Source organism: Oryzias latipes, chromosome 17 (genome assembly GCF_053564925.1).
Source record: "Oryzias latipes strain Hd-rR chromosome 17, Olatipes_Hd-rR_3.1".
NCBI classification, from domain to species: Eukaryota; Metazoa; Chordata; class Actinopteri; order Beloniformes; family Adrianichthyidae; genus Oryzias; species Oryzias latipes.
Genome location: NC_136253.1, coordinates 19,975,563 through 19,992,633, shown reverse-complemented (window position 1 = coordinate 19,992,633; position 17,071 = coordinate 19,975,563). Strand labels below are relative to the sequence as shown.

General features: G+C 37.6%; 1 long non-coding RNA gene across 1 annotated transcript in view; it reads left to right on the top strand.

The window, feature by feature from the left end:
* The window catches only part of LOC110016845 (uncharacterized), a 28,271-nt gene extending 15,777 nt beyond the window's left edge, over nt 1-12,494 (top strand). The window contains exons 2-3 of the long non-coding RNA XR_002875157.2: nt 2,203-2,273; nt 12,362-12,494. This is a non-coding gene — a long non-coding RNA (uncharacterized LOC110016845). The remainder of the gene's footprint in view (nt 1-2,202; nt 2,274-12,361) is intronic.
* The last annotated feature ends 4,577 nt before the right edge of the window (nt 12,495-17,071 follow it).

Genomic DNA, 17,071 nt, shown 5'->3' with positions numbered 1-17,071 from the left:
TTTATCTTCATCCTCTATAAATGATCTGCATCTTTATATTTCATGTAGGAACCATTAAAATGTGATAGATTTTCCCTTAACCTGTAACTGTTAAAGTGGAAGCTAAAAACTTGCACGCCAACTTCAGCCTCGTTCAACTTTTAACCCTTGTGCTATCTTAGATGACCCCACCCTTACATTGACGTGTTCTCCCTACCATGACAAAGGTGGATAAAGGTGGATGGATTTCATGTAATCCATGGACACCAGTGAAGATCACAAATCATTGAAGAAAAAAGGTTCAGCACACTGTCTAGTGGGTCTAGATGACCCAACTCCCAATGTTAAAGTGCCTAGGATAGCACAAGGGGTTGCGATGCATTGGATAAATGCAAATAATAAAAACAAGCCCCTTCTGTCTTTATCCTCTCTGGCTCTTTTCTGCAAAAAAAAAATGATTGAATACTTTTTTTTTCTGGTAACTTTGCAAGCTGTGGAGTTTCAGTTTTTTTGATATTTTTTGATACATGACAGAGCAACTTGTTCTCCTTCAAGAATGTGTTGTGGGGAGAGTCCAGAAGTTTTCCAAAATAAAACTTCCTTCAGACTCATGTTATTGATAAAATGGAAAACTGCAGGTCGTGTTCTTTCCCTGCAGGGACCTTCTGTCCCATGGACTAGTACCGGTCCATGGCCCCGGGGTTGGGGACCACTGCCATAGAACATGAAAGTCTAGTAGTCTAGTCTGGGAAGCATACAAATTGAATGTTGTATTTTATAAAAAAGAAGAAAAAAATCAACAGAAAAATTAGAAAACAAAAACAAACATTTTATTTTTAACAGCAAATATCCTTTCAAATCTCTAAGGCTATGTCCGAATTCCCACCCTAACCCCTATATAGTGCGTTCGCCATTTTGTAGTGCTGTCCGAATCTAAAATTCCCAAATCAAGTGCCCTAGAAATTTCCCAGAAGTCTCTGCAAAAATCCAGTGTGCATAGATGCTCACTAGATCGGCGGATATAGACCACAATGCTTTGCATTGGAACAATTCTTGCCCAAAAAGTGTAATTAAAAGTATTATTTTAATAAATCATCAACATTTTTATCTTCAGAAGGCAGTGGACTCAAATAATCGTCGCAAAACGCTCATATTAATTAGATTTTAATTTCGTGAAATCGATGATCTCATCCACCGTTTAAAAAAAAGTAGTGAGCATGGTGTCCAAATCGTTTTAAAAATTCAGGGTACTACATAGTACCACACTATATAATTTTTTTGTAATTTGGGGTTAGGGTGGGAATTCGGACACAGCCTTAATCTATAAAACTCGTCATCGCCTGTGTCACTAAGGTACATTTCCGCCAAGACTGAGCATCACTTCTTCTTCTTGTTCTTCTGTGTTGCTTTTAGTAGCAAATGCTGATTCACGTGCCCACTAGTGGTTGTTGCTATTTATTAAAAAAAAAAATCCCACATGTCGCACACGTGAGTATAACTCTTTTCAAAACTATGCAAAAAAAGTACAAATATACTTGTAGTTACCCAAAAAAGACAACTTTTGCTGAGGACTGCAGAACCTTCCTGCATTCACAAGCTTTTATTATTTTTTTCTGGACATCAACCCAGCTGTATGGACTTTGCTAGCACTATTTCACAGACAATTGCTTTCTGAACAAACAGATTTTGGACATAGTTGTTGTTTAGAGAGGTTTGTGTGTGTGTGTGTTTGTGTGTGTGTGTGGGGGGGGGGTTGTTTTTCTAACTGTCCTTGATGCGGCCATAATCCATATTTGCTTTGCAGCACACAAACATATTCATTTGAAAACCTCTTTGTAAGCAGCCGCTTCAATAAAGCATTCCACTCACTGGTGTTGAGTTCATCCAAAGGCGGCACTAAGGTTTTTTTTTGCTCTGCTTTGCATTTTCTGTGTGAGTTTGTCACTTTTTCCTATCAGTTTTATAAACAATTAGCTTTAAAAATTTCTACCAGTTCAACGGTCACATGATCATAAATACAAACTGAATGCTGCTGCTTTACAAAGCTGAATACCGGTAAATAAGTCAGAGGAATGATGCAGAGTGATGAGACCTTTTTTTTCTAACTTTTTTTTCGTTTTTAAAGTTACTGTAAATATTTCATGTCTCTTACTCGATGGTTGTGTTGCTCTGGTTGTTCAATTCTAATGTTCCTTGTTCTACTTTTCCTTTTTCTCTCTCCAGGTCCTGCATTTGCCCCTGAACCCATCTGAACGTCTCCTCACTGCTGCATTGGATTTCAGTGTTTTGATCAGGTAATGTTAAAGTCAGAGGGGACACCCCTGCTGTTTTCAGGGAGAGCAGAACAGGGGGAAGCTATGTCATCCACTGAGAGAAATGCGTTTTGACTTATCTCCCCTTAAGCCCCTCGTTGTTATTCAGAAAGTCCGAACTCTGCTCTATCGCGGCTGTGCAGCTGAATGTAAAATGGATTTTCTGAGAGTCAACAAACTGAGCTTTGAATGCTTATATTTGCTTTTTTTGATTGATTATACACATAAAATGATGTCATACATTTGTGATTGAGTTGGATTTTTGTTTAAGACAAAATTGAACACTTCTGGAAAAAAACAATTGGCCTTGAAACTCAGATCACTTTGGAGCATAAATACAGTACAAAAATTGTGCATGAAAGTCCCAATCTGATCACCTTTAAGCTATTTTAAAAACATTGTCTTTTAATTATGATTATGCCCTTTGAGCCAAAAAAAAAAAGAAAGTGTCTTTTTGTGGTACATAGTTTCTGTAGTTGCTGCATGAGTTTATTAGAAATTCAATTCTTGACTGTTAGTGTGGAGCAACCCCGCCCTCCCTTCCCATCCCCCTTGCTGAGAGCTCTCCCTCTAGCTTACAGCCCCTCACACCTCTAACCTAATATTACAGGTACAACAAAAATGATGTGCAGCTGTACAGATTTTATGCCAACTCCGGCAAGGAAAACAAAGACATGTCCAAAGTACGGCCTGCGGGCCAACTGCATTCAAATTTCTACTGGCCAGCAGGATCCTGTCAAACAACCAATAATATCCAGACGCCAGAACTTTTAAAAAACTGTGGGTGTAATTTCGTGACTGGGATTGGCTAAATTACTTCCTTCCAGCTTATTTCTAAAATGTGGACTGTGAAAGAAATGAACCCATTTGTTGTTGTCTACAAGTGGATGCAGCAGAACAGAGGGAGTTTGTGACCCACCAAGCATATTTTCATATTTGTGCATCAGTCTGCTCCTGATGCACAAAAATATAAATAAAGACGTTTGGAGAAATGCCTCCAGCATTACAAAAATGCCACAGGAACATATTAAAAGCACCAAAGACTTTTTTTTTCCATTTATCGGGTGTTTAACAGTTGATAGATAGCCTTGATCATCTTATGAGAGCCCCCCCTCCCCCCCTGAGATTTTAGTAGCATGTTCATTAAGGTAACTTAATCGCTTCCACATGAAAATCCATGCCAGAGCATTAAACGAAAGCACGCCGCATTCTCCAGAAACAGGTGGATTCCTATAGCAAAATCTCTGATTTGAGATTACGCTCATGCATTATGCAGGTGACGTGTCATTACTGCAGACAGGCTGGGGAAGGGCCAGCAGGTTTTAATGAATTTTTCAGATGCCGATAATAGGCCCGATTTGCATTTGTGAATCCCGACATTGTGTTTGTTCTGGAAAATTGGTTGAGATTAGGGTTCACGGTCACGGTGTGTGACAGTGTTAACACTGTTAAAAAGAACAAAAAAAAATATCTGTGTGTCTTGTTGAACTGCGGCGCCCGCATATGTTTTATTGGATTAATCTCTGTGGCAAACGCGATCTCGTTAGATTGATTTGCACGTCAGTGGCAAAGTTCATTTCAGTCACTCCTACCACAACTGATTAAACACCTCCATACAGGGCTGGATTGAGACTTTTCTTATAAGTGATTGTAGCCATCAATGATTCGTAATGTATTTTTTTATTTTATTGTTTTAAAGTGGGGAAAGAATGTTAGGAAATGAAAGTGTCAGACAACCAAACTAAAAATAGGATAAAAAAATGATAAACACATGAATTTATAAAATATGTATTTACTTAATCCACAAGTAAGTTATTTTTTGTTGCAATGTGCTACTTTTCAAAAAAACATTTTTTTTTACAAGAATGCCTACTTACCTAAAAGGTATTTTGAATAATGCATGACACTTTTTATATTATATCTACTACACTGATAAAGAAAAAACTTTTACAAGATCTCATGGAATTATTAGTATAAACATTAGCTTGAGGTGACAGACTGAATATGTTTACATTAAAGTAATGAATCCAGAAAAAGCTTCTTGTTCAAGTCCACAGGAAATTCCTGAACTTGTTTACAGTGGATCACGTTCTCCAGAAGTTCAGATTTCTGTCTTACTTTGGTGTCCCTGAATCTCACTTAAGACCACTCTGTCATGATAGAGTCATATTTCACCAGTGGGATGAACTTATCCATCCATCCACTTTTCTAAATCCGCTGAGTCCCTTTTGGGGTCACCGGTTGCTGGAGCCTATCCCAGCCAGCAAAGGTGGGGTAAGCACCCTGGAACCTTATGAAGCGCCAATCGATTGTAGGAATGTTGGGTATTTTTGAGGGGAAAAAAAATCTCTAACCTCTATGTCAGGGGGATCCATGTTTACTGCAAGTTCTCCTTAAGGATGCCAAGAATGGAAACAGCGGTTTCCAAGACTTTTTAATTAAAGGTACAAAAATGCAGAAATACTTGTTTGAGGAGTCGCTGCACCAGTATGCTGGATGTCCACACATGGGACACGTCATTCGTACCTACCATGCAGTGTGTTTGTGTTTTTATTGCATGTTAATCACCATTTGATGATTAATAGCCATATTTCCTTCTTACAGCAAATATGTATTTTAAACAGGGGTAGATTAAGCCTTTCGCAGGCTGGTAAAGGTGGTTGATCACTGTGCAAGTAAACAAAGAAAAGAGTCTGCTGAGAAAGATGTTCCCATCAACAACAGCCAGGTAATGAGCATTTTGTTGAGACCACAAAAAAACTTCTCTCATAATTAAGAGCAGAAAAAGAAAAGCCAGAAAAGTGTTAAGTGAAGAGGCAGTGAAATGTAAAAGAAACGAAAGAGAGACGAGATGTAAATTCTTCTGTTTTTTTGGTAAAGAAACCTAACAGAAACTTGAAAAGAAAAAGAACAGATGGAGCAGGTCGGAAAAAAAATCAATGTTTAATTAGAAGTCTACTTGAAACAAGAAGGTGAATCATGATCTGGGGTGGTCAGCCATAAAAGCCATTTTTTAAAAGGGTTGGCAGCTTTACATCTCTACGTTTATTTATTTGTTTAAAAACCAAGTCGGGTTTGCAGCTGAAGGTGTGTTTCGAGACAAAAGCTTAACCCTACACAAGCATTTGTGTCATATTTAATACATTTCTGATGATGCGTTCACACCGATTTCACATGTCAAATCCGCATCAAAAGCTTCTGTTTGGACGCGCGCCAAATTCGCTGCTCAACGCCTGTCCAAAAACGTGCTATAGGCCCCAGACACGTGCCGGAGGAGCTACCGCCAAATGATTTTGCTACATGGTACAGTGTCTGTGTAGATCTGTGTATATTACAATGCATGGAGGGATGTTTAGAGATCAGATTTATTTAGTCTAAAAAGCTCTAAATGCATTAGTAATCAAGTTTCCATGTCTGGGTTTTTAGGATCGTTCAAAGTCACTCATCAAAAAGTCGGACTGATTTTGTAGTGGTTAAAATGATCATGTGTGGGGATCATTTTCAGTTGTGAGGTGTTAAAATCTTTTAAACGACAAACAAAAACCTCCACCAGCTTTACTAAAGTTTTTTGACCTTCAATTTCCTATAACAAAAAAAAAGGAAAAGAATTCATTTCAGTCAAACTATGACTTGTAAAGAGAACATAAACAAAAATTTGTATTTTTAATTTTGTTTTTTAATTTAATCTATGCTGTTTTATTTTGTGTAGAGAAATTTAAAGCATGAGGCTTAAGAAATGTCAAATACTCAACAAATTGTCATGGCAAGCTAGGCGAGGCAGACCCAGGCGCTGGCAGACGCTGGAACCCGGAAGGAAAACACAGGTGAGTAGATAGTAAGTAATAGTTTTAAAAATTTTCGAAGTTGCTTGAGATCCTGACATGGCTGAGGGCTGGAAAGCGACAGGCGATGTTGCTGGAGGTTGCTATGGTTAGTGGCGTGGCTGGAGGTCTCAATTGGCTCGTGGCATGGCTTGAGGGTTCTTGGAGTTCCGTGAGGTTCTTCGGCTCTGGTAAACAGGAGGCTCAGGTGTCCACTCATGGTATGAAAGTCCTGAAGGCGAGGCATAAACAATATTAGTCGAGAGCATGAACACCTGGACTAGCAAAAACAGACCAGACTAGGCACCATCAGGGGCAACGAACTGGTGATAAATGCTGGTACTGGATCTCCTTATGAAGGTCTGGAGGGTGATGAGGTGAGTGGACACAGCTGAGATGAATTAGGAGCCAAGCAGAGAGGGGAGGGGGAGGAGAGCTGACAGAGGCACCATGACACAAATTCTGTAAATGTTGAGTGCAATTCAGTCAAAAGTTAAACGTTTTCATACTAACTTTAAATGATTCACAAAAACAGGATTAGTTGAGGAGTTTTGATTATTAAAAGGCAAAAAATGGAAAAAATAATGATGTTTATCTTAAATAAAACTCTCAGATATTCCTATATTTGCTTCTTTTCCAATGACAACAGGTACCTTTCCATCTATTCCATCCTTTATATTCCTTCCTGATTGGTCTGCACTAGATTTATTAAGTATTTATAAAGTATTTACTAAGTATTACGTATTTGTTAAAGGGAAAGAGGCTAAATGATGCTAGAATGTATTTATTAAGTATTTTGGTTCTATTTTGTCTGTCTACCATCAAATAAAATCCAATTCTAAGAATAAATATTTATGTTTCAGTCAAGCGTTTGTCATGCGTGACTCTGTGCACTGTGACTGACCTTCAGTCAGCTGGCAAAAGCTTCAGGATCCCCACAGATTTAAACTGGTAAAGTGGGCATGTATGGAAACTAGTGCATAAAGAAGAGGTCTGTTACCCGCACTCTGTTACCACTCCACCCGAGGCGGTAATTTAAACAGCCTTCACCAAGACGAAGATGAAGATAGTATTTATAACTTACCGTCTGCATGTACTTTGTCAAAGCTGAGCAGCCCTGATTATTGCTGAAGTGTTGCCGTAATGACCTTGCCTCAGGCGTTCCACGAAATATTAGTTAGATGTTGCTGTGTTTATGAGGTGGCTGTTATGCAACGCATGCAGTCGGAAGAATCCAAACGACTGTTGGATGAAAATTGTACCCAAAAAACACTGGAACACGGTCGATTTTTACATGCAAAATGAATCTCCTAGAAGCCACCGAGCCATTAGTCGGTCCAATGATGAGCTGACAAATAAGCATCAATAATGTAAAAGCTATGTGATGAAAATTCAATAGAGTATAGATGATGTGGCCATTTTAATGAGCAGTTTGTTGCAGCACTCCATCATTGGGAGGTTAGAGGATGAGTTAAGCAGACGTGCAGCGTTACGAGCATCCGTTTTATTTTCCCCACCAAAGTCTGCAGTGCTTGCATCTTCCTCTGTCGCGCCTGCCCCTTCCTCGTCGTTCGACAGCACACTGATCAGCATTCAGGCGACCTCTCCCCTGACTGTGAGTGACTCTGCAGAGCAGGTGTCCGTGGCTTTGGCTCAGACAGTGATAGCTCACTGATCTGCTTCCTCGCTGAGATACTTAGATATGCAAAACCTTTTTTTTTTTTCCTTTGTAAAAAATGGCATGCTTGCACCTGCTTTTTCTGTCATGGAATAACTTTTTTTTGTTTTTAAATCAAGACTTTTTCAGACAAATAAGGTGATCGCTTCAACAAAGTGTCAACGTGAGAGTTTGTAAAAACACTTTTTTGAAAAACGCGTAAATTTGCCATTTAAAGCAGTTAAAATGTGCATTTTTTAGCTTGACACAGCTTTTTTATGGTTTGTATGTTACATGCACTACAATGAAACAATAGTAGGAAGACAAAGTCCACTGCCTTCATGGATATTCATTGTTAGGTACAGGAATTAGAAAAAGGACAATCCATCAAAAAGTTGGTTTCTTTGTTGTGCTTAGCTTTTCTGTTCTGTTTTGAAATATTTTTCTTACGCATACACTGTCAAACCAGGTTTTTGATTTCTGTAGAGCAGTGGTACATTAGAAATTCCCCTCTGAGAGTTGTGGGTGGGACTGTTGGTGCGGAGCAACCCCGTCCCCCTTCCTCTTTCTGTTACTGAGAGTTCTCTGCTTACATGCTCTGCTGCTAGCTTACAGCCCCTCACACCCCCACTTAACATTATCCGTGCAACAAAAATGGCGAGCTGGGAGCTTGTTGTCCATCCAGTGTATTTTCTTCATCAGAAATAAGTTATTATTCCAACTGCATTTCTTCGTGTGCTCCTAATTCACAATGATTTGTATAAAGAAATACTCAGAAAAGCAATTTTAAGCTTAAATTTTTTTAGGCATATCCTCCATCATAGGAAAAAGGCCACAAGAACAGGCACAGGTCCAAGCGCCCCCGGGGTGAGCGCTCTCCTGGCAGAGTGGGAACCCCTCCTGGAGTTGGAACCTGTCCTCCGCTTTTCTCCTCTGCTCTTATATTCCCCTCTCAATAAAGAGCAGGTGCTGCTATTCAAGGGGTGTGAATCAAGGGCACCTGTCCACATGCAGCATGCACAAAGTTTATGAAACACAGCACAGCAAACATGCAGAAAACACTCCTTAATCATGCAATTGATCAGTCTTTGCCCCACCTGCTCACACGCGTTAAAACTATGGAAGAAGTACGAACAAACCACGTAAAGAACGCCTAAACCAACGTAGAACATGAACCCCGCGTTATCATTGATCATGCAATTCATTAGTGATTTGTGCGTCAAATACATCATATTAATGTGATACATGCACCATATACCCATATAAAAGTTATTCATGGGTGGTACATGCGTGAAAAGTCTGCTAGACATATGTGGAACGGCCGTGGAAAGCCACAAATTTGCATATCTCAAAAATCATGCACAATTGCATAAGATTTACACAAAAATTGCACATACACTACATAAAATACGGCTAAACTGTGCAATTCTCAATCGATCAGAAATTTTGAACATCTCAAAACCGAATTTCATGTGAAGAGCCATGGGCAGAAAACTCTCGATGGACGACTGCACACATCGACAAACGCAAGAATCACTTTCCGGTATGCATGACTTATATCACGCATGTATAACAAAAGAACCAAATTTCATTCGTGAAAAATGCACAAGGTATATGTACTGGCTGTGTGACACGGCCTTGAGCAACCAAAACTATTTACTTTAAAAACTGAAAGTGAGTACCTAACTTAATGCTAATAAATTAACTCAAATCAACTTTGAGTTTCAAAGTCAGCCAGGAACACAATCCTAAAACCACAACCAATGTAGTCTACAAAAGAACAACAGGAGCTACAGGGGTTGGCCTTTTACAGGAAACACTGCCACAATATTATATATTTTAATGTGATCATTTCTTCATCTCCATACAGCGTTTCTTTGCAAAAAGCTTTTAACCATATGGCTTCATTTAACTCCAAGCTAAACACTTCTGCTCCAAATCCTTGACGCTGACTGAAGATGTTGCTCTGCTTGAGCTAACTTTTTCATTTCAGTCTCCACAGTTACACGAAATGTAGCCGAATGCAGAAATGTGTGTCTGCATAGTAGTGGGGAGTTCTTAAGGTCTGAAACTGAGACATTTACCCCAGCCAGGAGCAATCAGTAATCACCGTGCACGTCGGAAACAAGCAGCGCACAAATGCTACTCGGAATCACAACAAATGGAAACGGAGGCATTTTGAGGAAGCCGAGCTTAAAAATGATGCAGAGGAGTTTTTGTTTAAGGTCAGCTGCAATTTGTGATTTTTTTTTTTTTTTTTTGACAAAAGCAGCCTATCCTTGAGGTTGAAGAGTATGAGGACAAAGAACCAAAAATAACTACAGGACTTGTATTTTCTGCAGAAAATATACTTGAATCCTCGTTTTTTAAATTGGGTAAGTGCTAAAATGCTTTTAGAGTTGACTGTTGGATTTTCTCATTTAGCTAAATAATGCCAAACCAGGCTTACATACAGACTCCAACCCTATTTTTATGTTAATTGTTGCTTAATGATTTTAAAATATGTATAAATTGTGGCTAACTATGACTTAAGAACACTGCACAAAGGTTAAAAAAAAGCATAAAATCATCAAAGGATGCTAATCTAAACTCTAAATTCCGTGTATCCGTCTTATTTTTTTTAAAGCCACTTAATGTCTTTTGGGGTCACGGGTTGCTGGAGCCTATCCCAGCCAGTGTGGAGCGATGGTGGTCTATTGCTAAATGAAATGCCAAATGAGCTGAAAAAATTACATAAGTAACATAATTAGCTGTGTGACCTTGAACAAAATTAAAGGTTAAATGAGGTGAACTCAACTGAAAAAGTTGAACCGAACTGAGCTGAGTTTAGATTAATTATTTAAATAAAGGGCTATGATTTGAATTGAATGAATGAATTTTCCCGTTTAATCCTGTAAAGCCCTATACATTTAGGAATTGAATTTTTTTTTAGAATGAAGATGATTTTAAACCCTATGATGAAATTAACAAAAACAATGTTGCAATATTATTTTTGATGAGATCTAGTATCAACTACAAAAAACAAACTATATATGTTGCATGAAAAGCTTTTTGAAATGATATGCTGTATGTGATTTGAGTTGAAGGATACAGTTTTTGATCATTTCATTTGCATGCACATCCTTTTAGTCTTTATGGAAATGAAGAAATAATCACATTAATAATTTTTCAAAATAATGTTAAAATGCAACAATATTGACGGAAGTGTTCAGGGAGAAAAAAATCACCTTATGTCTCAAATTTAGTACACATATTTTTAGCATGGATTAAGTATTTTACTAATTATAATCAAATTTAGAATTTTTTCATGTTAGCAAGTACTGATTTATTAAAATGAATAACAATAGACGAGGTATTCTCTCCATGAAGTTTCTAAAAGTAGCAAACCCTTTTCTGTCAAAAGTGTTTCATGGAAGCAGCATTTTTAAATGAGCAGGAAAAGCCCTTCTACTGCCCCTAGTGGAATGATAATGAACTACATGGGGGTGGACCAAATTAAATATAATAGGGTTTTAAGGAAAGTTTGGATCATGCTTATGAGATCCTGAAAATACATGTATCAAATATGATATGAATGATTAAAAGACTTAAAGAACAAATTCATTTGTGATTTTTATTTGACGGCAATTTAAAGGATCTAGTTTCTTTTGATCCTTTTTGCTTCCCTTTTTATTTAGAGGGAATTTAATGAAATCTAGATTGCCTGCACAATGAAATATTGAAAAAGTGTTTGACAGTTGAGCACCGGCAACACTTAGGCTTTCAACAGAGGCGGCCGGGGATTTCATTTGAGGGAGATTGCGAGTTTTGCAGCCATTTCTCTCCCTGTGATCCTGTCTTAAGATTCACGGTGGCCACCGCCGCAAATCCGGGAAGGATATTTATGTTGACAGAGCTCCTTCTCCTGCAGAGCCCAGAAGGGGGATCACACAACCTGTCACTCAGATTGATGTCTCCCCTGACGGTACAAGTTTAAAGGAAAAAAAAAAAAAGAGGGGGTAGGTAATGAAGAAGGGACGGGGGATAAAAAAGAGCGCCTGGGGTTGGAAATGGATGAAGATGATCTCTCGCTGCTGCATCATAGGCATTTAATTTATTGCATTGACATTTAGTCATACACAGAACGATGCTGGGTGAAAAGGGACTTCCATCCAGAACAGGGCTGCACTATCTCACAGAGGATTTGTTGAATTTGTCTCTGATGTGTTGTTTGCTTCAAGAAAGAGAAAAAAAAAACATCCGGAAAAGCTCGATGCAGGATCTAAAGAAAGGATATATTAGAAGAAAAAAAAAAAACGCCACAAGAGATTATAAGGAGGGTCATTGTGTCCTGATGCAATATTCATCATTTGATAAACAGATGGAAGCGCTGAAACTGATATCACATCAGATTAAAGATGCTGTGCGTTTCTGTTTGTGTAATATTCAGTCACAACCAGAAGGGAATTCTAAGGACCTGGTTGCTTTGATTTCAAAGATTACTTGTTTTCATGTAACGGCTTCGCTTGGTTCAACAAAGGAATGTCTTTGCGTGGCGGTGCCTCAACACGAGGAGAAGAAAACCTAATCTAATTTCTTCTTTCATTTTACAGGACAGACTGTTCAAACAGACTGATACCCCTGGCCCTCTCCCTTTCGCCTTCCTCGTCTTCCTCGTGGAAGAAGGCTTTTGAAAGCCTCCAAACGAGAAACACCAGAACTTTTCCTGAATGTTTTCAATGTGAGAAAATGTAAATGAGTGAATCAAGGAATGTTTCAATAATGCTTGTTTAATGAAAACTACAGAATTCTAACTGCAGACCATCACATTTGTTACAGCTTTTGGGGGGGGCAATGCCTTTATCCGGCCTTGGGCCATGCAGGAAAAGACTGAGCTAGAATCTCAACTTAACGATTTTGCAGGAGACTTAAAAGAAATGTTTTAGCTGGGACTGATTAAACAAAGAAATATATAAAAATGCACTTTAATGTATCTATTTGTTTGGGCTGCTCTGCTTCAATTTTCTCAGTAGAACTGGATGAGCTGGGCTGTTTCTTTAATAGAAGTCCACATGAACACAAGATCCAACAAATCAATCAGCTCATTAGCTATTGTCTGCACACGCTGAGAATTTGGGAAAAGCTTCATTTAATCTCATCTGCTGCACATTTTTCCAGTCTTCTTGCAAAAGGATCTCTGCATGCACGTTTGTGCATAATTAATGCACGTGCATGTCTTTGAACAAGTCCATCAGCTGCACGTGTTTGAATCCCTTCACTTTTCAATATTTAAATGCAGTTCCTCTCTGTTTCAAAGCCTGACTGATACACTGGAGTTCATTATTTCAGCAGTTGTTTTAGATGAAAAGGACCCCCCTCCAAAAAAAAAAAAAAAGATTAGTTTTCCACACAAAATACTTTGTACGAGCTATAAGCGTTCTTCTCTCTGATTGGTCAGAGCTTCATTCTTATGCATAGGCGTCTGTGGCGGTCTAAAGCCAGGTCACCGGACCCGTGTGCCGCTGTGCCAAACTCCCAGAGACAACAGCAGCACCTCAACTAGCCAGCAGGAAAGCCCCAAACTGTTGTGGAGCAGAAAAATAACATTCATCCAGAAATTCTCTCCAACACACATATTGATGGATTGGTAAATTTAAAGCGAAGTAGGGGACTTTTTTTCTTCTTCGTTATTTTGCTTTTTGCTTCTCTCTGCATCATTCTGTCATTTCTCCTCCTGGCTGTACTGAAAGCACAAATAGAGGAAAAAAATCTCCAGAGCCTAAAAGGATAAACAAGGGAAAAAACAGGACAGAGCTTCTTTCACAAGGGGTTTTCCCCCCTCATAAGGATCTTCTGGTAATTTATTAGTACAGTAAATATATCATGATAGTATTAGTAGTTTGGGTCATAGATCAGATGTTGTATCAAAAAGGTGGAATAATATTTGCTTATGACAAACTGGAAATTGTATTTTTAGAAGATTTGTGTCTCAAACTGTTGCTATGTTTGAGTTGATACTGAGTTGAGTTGATTCTGAGGCTCTTGTAGCCTCAGAATAAGTTAATTTTTAAAATAATGTGCTCAGATGTGTTGCTGTTTTACTTGTTACTCTAAACAATAGTCAGCCATACAGCATATTTATTCCCGTCTGCCCTTTTTTTTAAATCCCCTAACGGGTTTTGTTAGTATTTGAGCTATATTTGAAGTTAAAACAAATAAACAGGCTTTAGTTTAGTTTTTTTTTTTTTACAAGCTCCAGGCATGAAGCCCATCTGCCTGGCATTTCTGATTGGATTAGCCAAACAAGTTTACAAAGAGCAAAGATACAGACTGAAAAAAACAATGTCATTCAACAAACTCTACCAGATGATGAGTTACAAAGGTGTTCAAAATACTTTGTACTCTTCTGCATACTTTGAGGCTTGTCATTGCAAATGAGGTGTCTACATGTTAGAATTTTCTTGATAAAATTGCAAAATCTTACATTTCTTATCCCAAAAATAAACTTATTCCAGATAAACTAATGGGAAAAAAGTGTTTACATGGTAAAGTCTTCATCCATTCCTCCTCCCTAACCCCTAAAACGTTTTAACGCCAGACTATCCCCCTGGACTTTTAACACAATTCAGCTAATGCTCCCTACTTTTTTTTGTTAAGTCAAATATTTGCCAAACCAAAAACCCAACAAAGACAAGCATTTTACTAAGACTGTTTATGAATACACTGTGTTTTGATAATGAAAACTTGGATAATTCATCCATACATCCATTTTCTTAAGCCGCTACATCCCTGTCGAGGTCATGGGGTCACTGGAGCCTGTCCTGGTTACTGTTGGGCAAAGGTGGGGTACGCTCTGTTCAGGTTGCCAGCCTGTCGCAGGGCACTCAGGATAATTCATAAAAAATTAATTTAAATAGCTTGTTTCAAATGACAAATCTTGGTCTGTATTTGCCAATCTAGTGAGCATCCAGGTACACTAGTTTTCTGCAAAGACTTCTGGGAAATTCCCAGGGCACTTGATTTTGGAATTGTAGATTTGGACACCCTGACAAAATGGCAAACTGTATTGTAATATATGGGGAGGGAATTCAGACAACCCTCGGGACAATTATGAGATACCAATTAACCTTTGAGGAATATTTTTAGATTGTGGTTGGAAGCCAGATTGCCTGAAGAGAACCCATTCATGCAATAGGAGAACGTGCAGACAGAAAGGACCCAGACGCGATTCAAACCAGGGCCGTCTTTCAATGTGAGGCAAGAGTGCTGACCACTACACCACAGAGGAGCCCATGATAGTATTCTTCAGAACATTATGTATTCAGACTATTACTAAAATTTCAGCATGCTTATAAACAATAATTGACACAAAGTAAATGTTAACCCAAATTTGGTATTAAACAAGCAGCACATCATTTGTGTACAGCGGTCCCTTTGCTGTGTCACTCTCCTCACTGTTATGCAGACTTTTTTTCTGTGTAATTTTACATGCTTTTTTTTTTTGCTGTTCTTTTGTTATCTTTATTGACGGTGCACTGTGTTCTGCATCCTGATTAGCTGTTGACCTTGTCAATCAATCTCCTCCGTGCTGCATCTGATGAATGTGTTCAACTCGACAAATCTACATAAATCTTCCACCAGGAGCAGATCTATGGTATAATACTGAATATTTTTCTATGTAGGTCTGAACTTTTAAAACAAATTGTGAAAACATTCATGTCCGTTTGAGAAAAGTGTATAAAGCGTGTAGGGAGGATTTTTACACCCTTAAAACATCTGTAACACTACTATTTCACCTATCACAGATATTTTTTAGAACGAACCCCCCGTAATAAATGAGGGAACATTGTAAGAACACAATCTAGAGTGACATCAAGCAAAAACTTTGGTTTGCTAACTTTTTATTATTTTATTTTATTATTTTTTATTATTTTAAATAATAAATAACAACATTTTTAATTTAAAATGTAGTTATTTTAATTTACATTAAATTCAAATTAGATTTTTTTTAATTTAATTATTAATCTATTTTGTGTTATCTATTATTCTTATTTGTTCATTTTATTTTTTCAAATTTTCTTTTTTTTCTTTTATTTCTATTATTTATTATTATTTTTAGTTTTTTTATGGTTTGGTTTGGTTTGGTTTTTTGTCTGTTTAACTGTAACGAGTTGTTTTACTTGCGTTATCCTTTGTTTTCATTGTTTGTGTTGTATTCATGCTGTCATCTTTATCTGTCATTCTCACACCTGCATCGAGTTAGCAATCAGCTCAGGTGTTTTGTTTTTATTGATTACCCTCCATGTTGACTTACATGTTACGCCAATAGTCTGTCTTCCTGTTATGTTTGATTTGTTTTATGTTGATTTCAGTTCATTGATTTAGATATTTTTTCATTTTTTGACATTTGGTCCAAGTTTCTAACTAGATGTCTTCCACTTTGGTTTTTAACTTAGCTAAAAATAGAATAGAATAAATGAAATTACCTATGTTTCTCTCTACAATACACAGTTTTGTATTTATTAGTAGATTTTTTTGCAGTTAAAATTACAAAAGGATACTTTTGTAACAGCTACTTTTTTCTGAGTTTTTTTAAACGAAAATGTTAAAAAAAATCTGCAGTTTGTTTGAAATGTTTAAATAAAAGTCAAAAAGCTAATAAATATTATACATAAAAAAGACCACGGAAAGAAATCCAACAGAATCATTTTATTGTAATTGAAAGTTATGTTTCATTATCCGAGTTCTTAAAACTCTTTGATCCATGTTTAAAAATGCACAATGCAGGGAAAAAAAGGAGCTATAAGAGCTTTAAATGTAGGAGCACCAGGCTAAGAGAGGGGAAAAAAGGGAGCTGTTGTTTGGAATGATGAAAAGAAGTTTAATTTTTCCTTTTCATTGTTGTAAATTACACCAAATCAGTAAGGCAGGCTTTAAATTTGAGAGTATTGCTGAAATTTAAAAAGGTGGCAAAGGAAAACTTTTAGAAAAGAAAAATGCTTGTAAAGGATGATTGGTATAATCAGGGCCGGCCCTGGTCTTCTGGGGGCCCTAAGCGAAATTTAATTTGTGGGCCCTCTAACTGATCAGCAGCACCAACAAAACGCAACTGTTGTTGTAATATAAATGAGATATATCTAGTGCAGAATGTTGGAAAGAAGTGCCTTCACTGTTGTGTGTGTGTGCACAAATGTATGACTGTCCTTTTAAGTAATAATGAAACAATAAGTTTGATTTGGGTTCCATATTGGGTAGATTTGAACTTACCAGCAGCAACATCAACGTTTTCCCTTTCAACAGAAGATGTGGTGACAGGAGTTTCT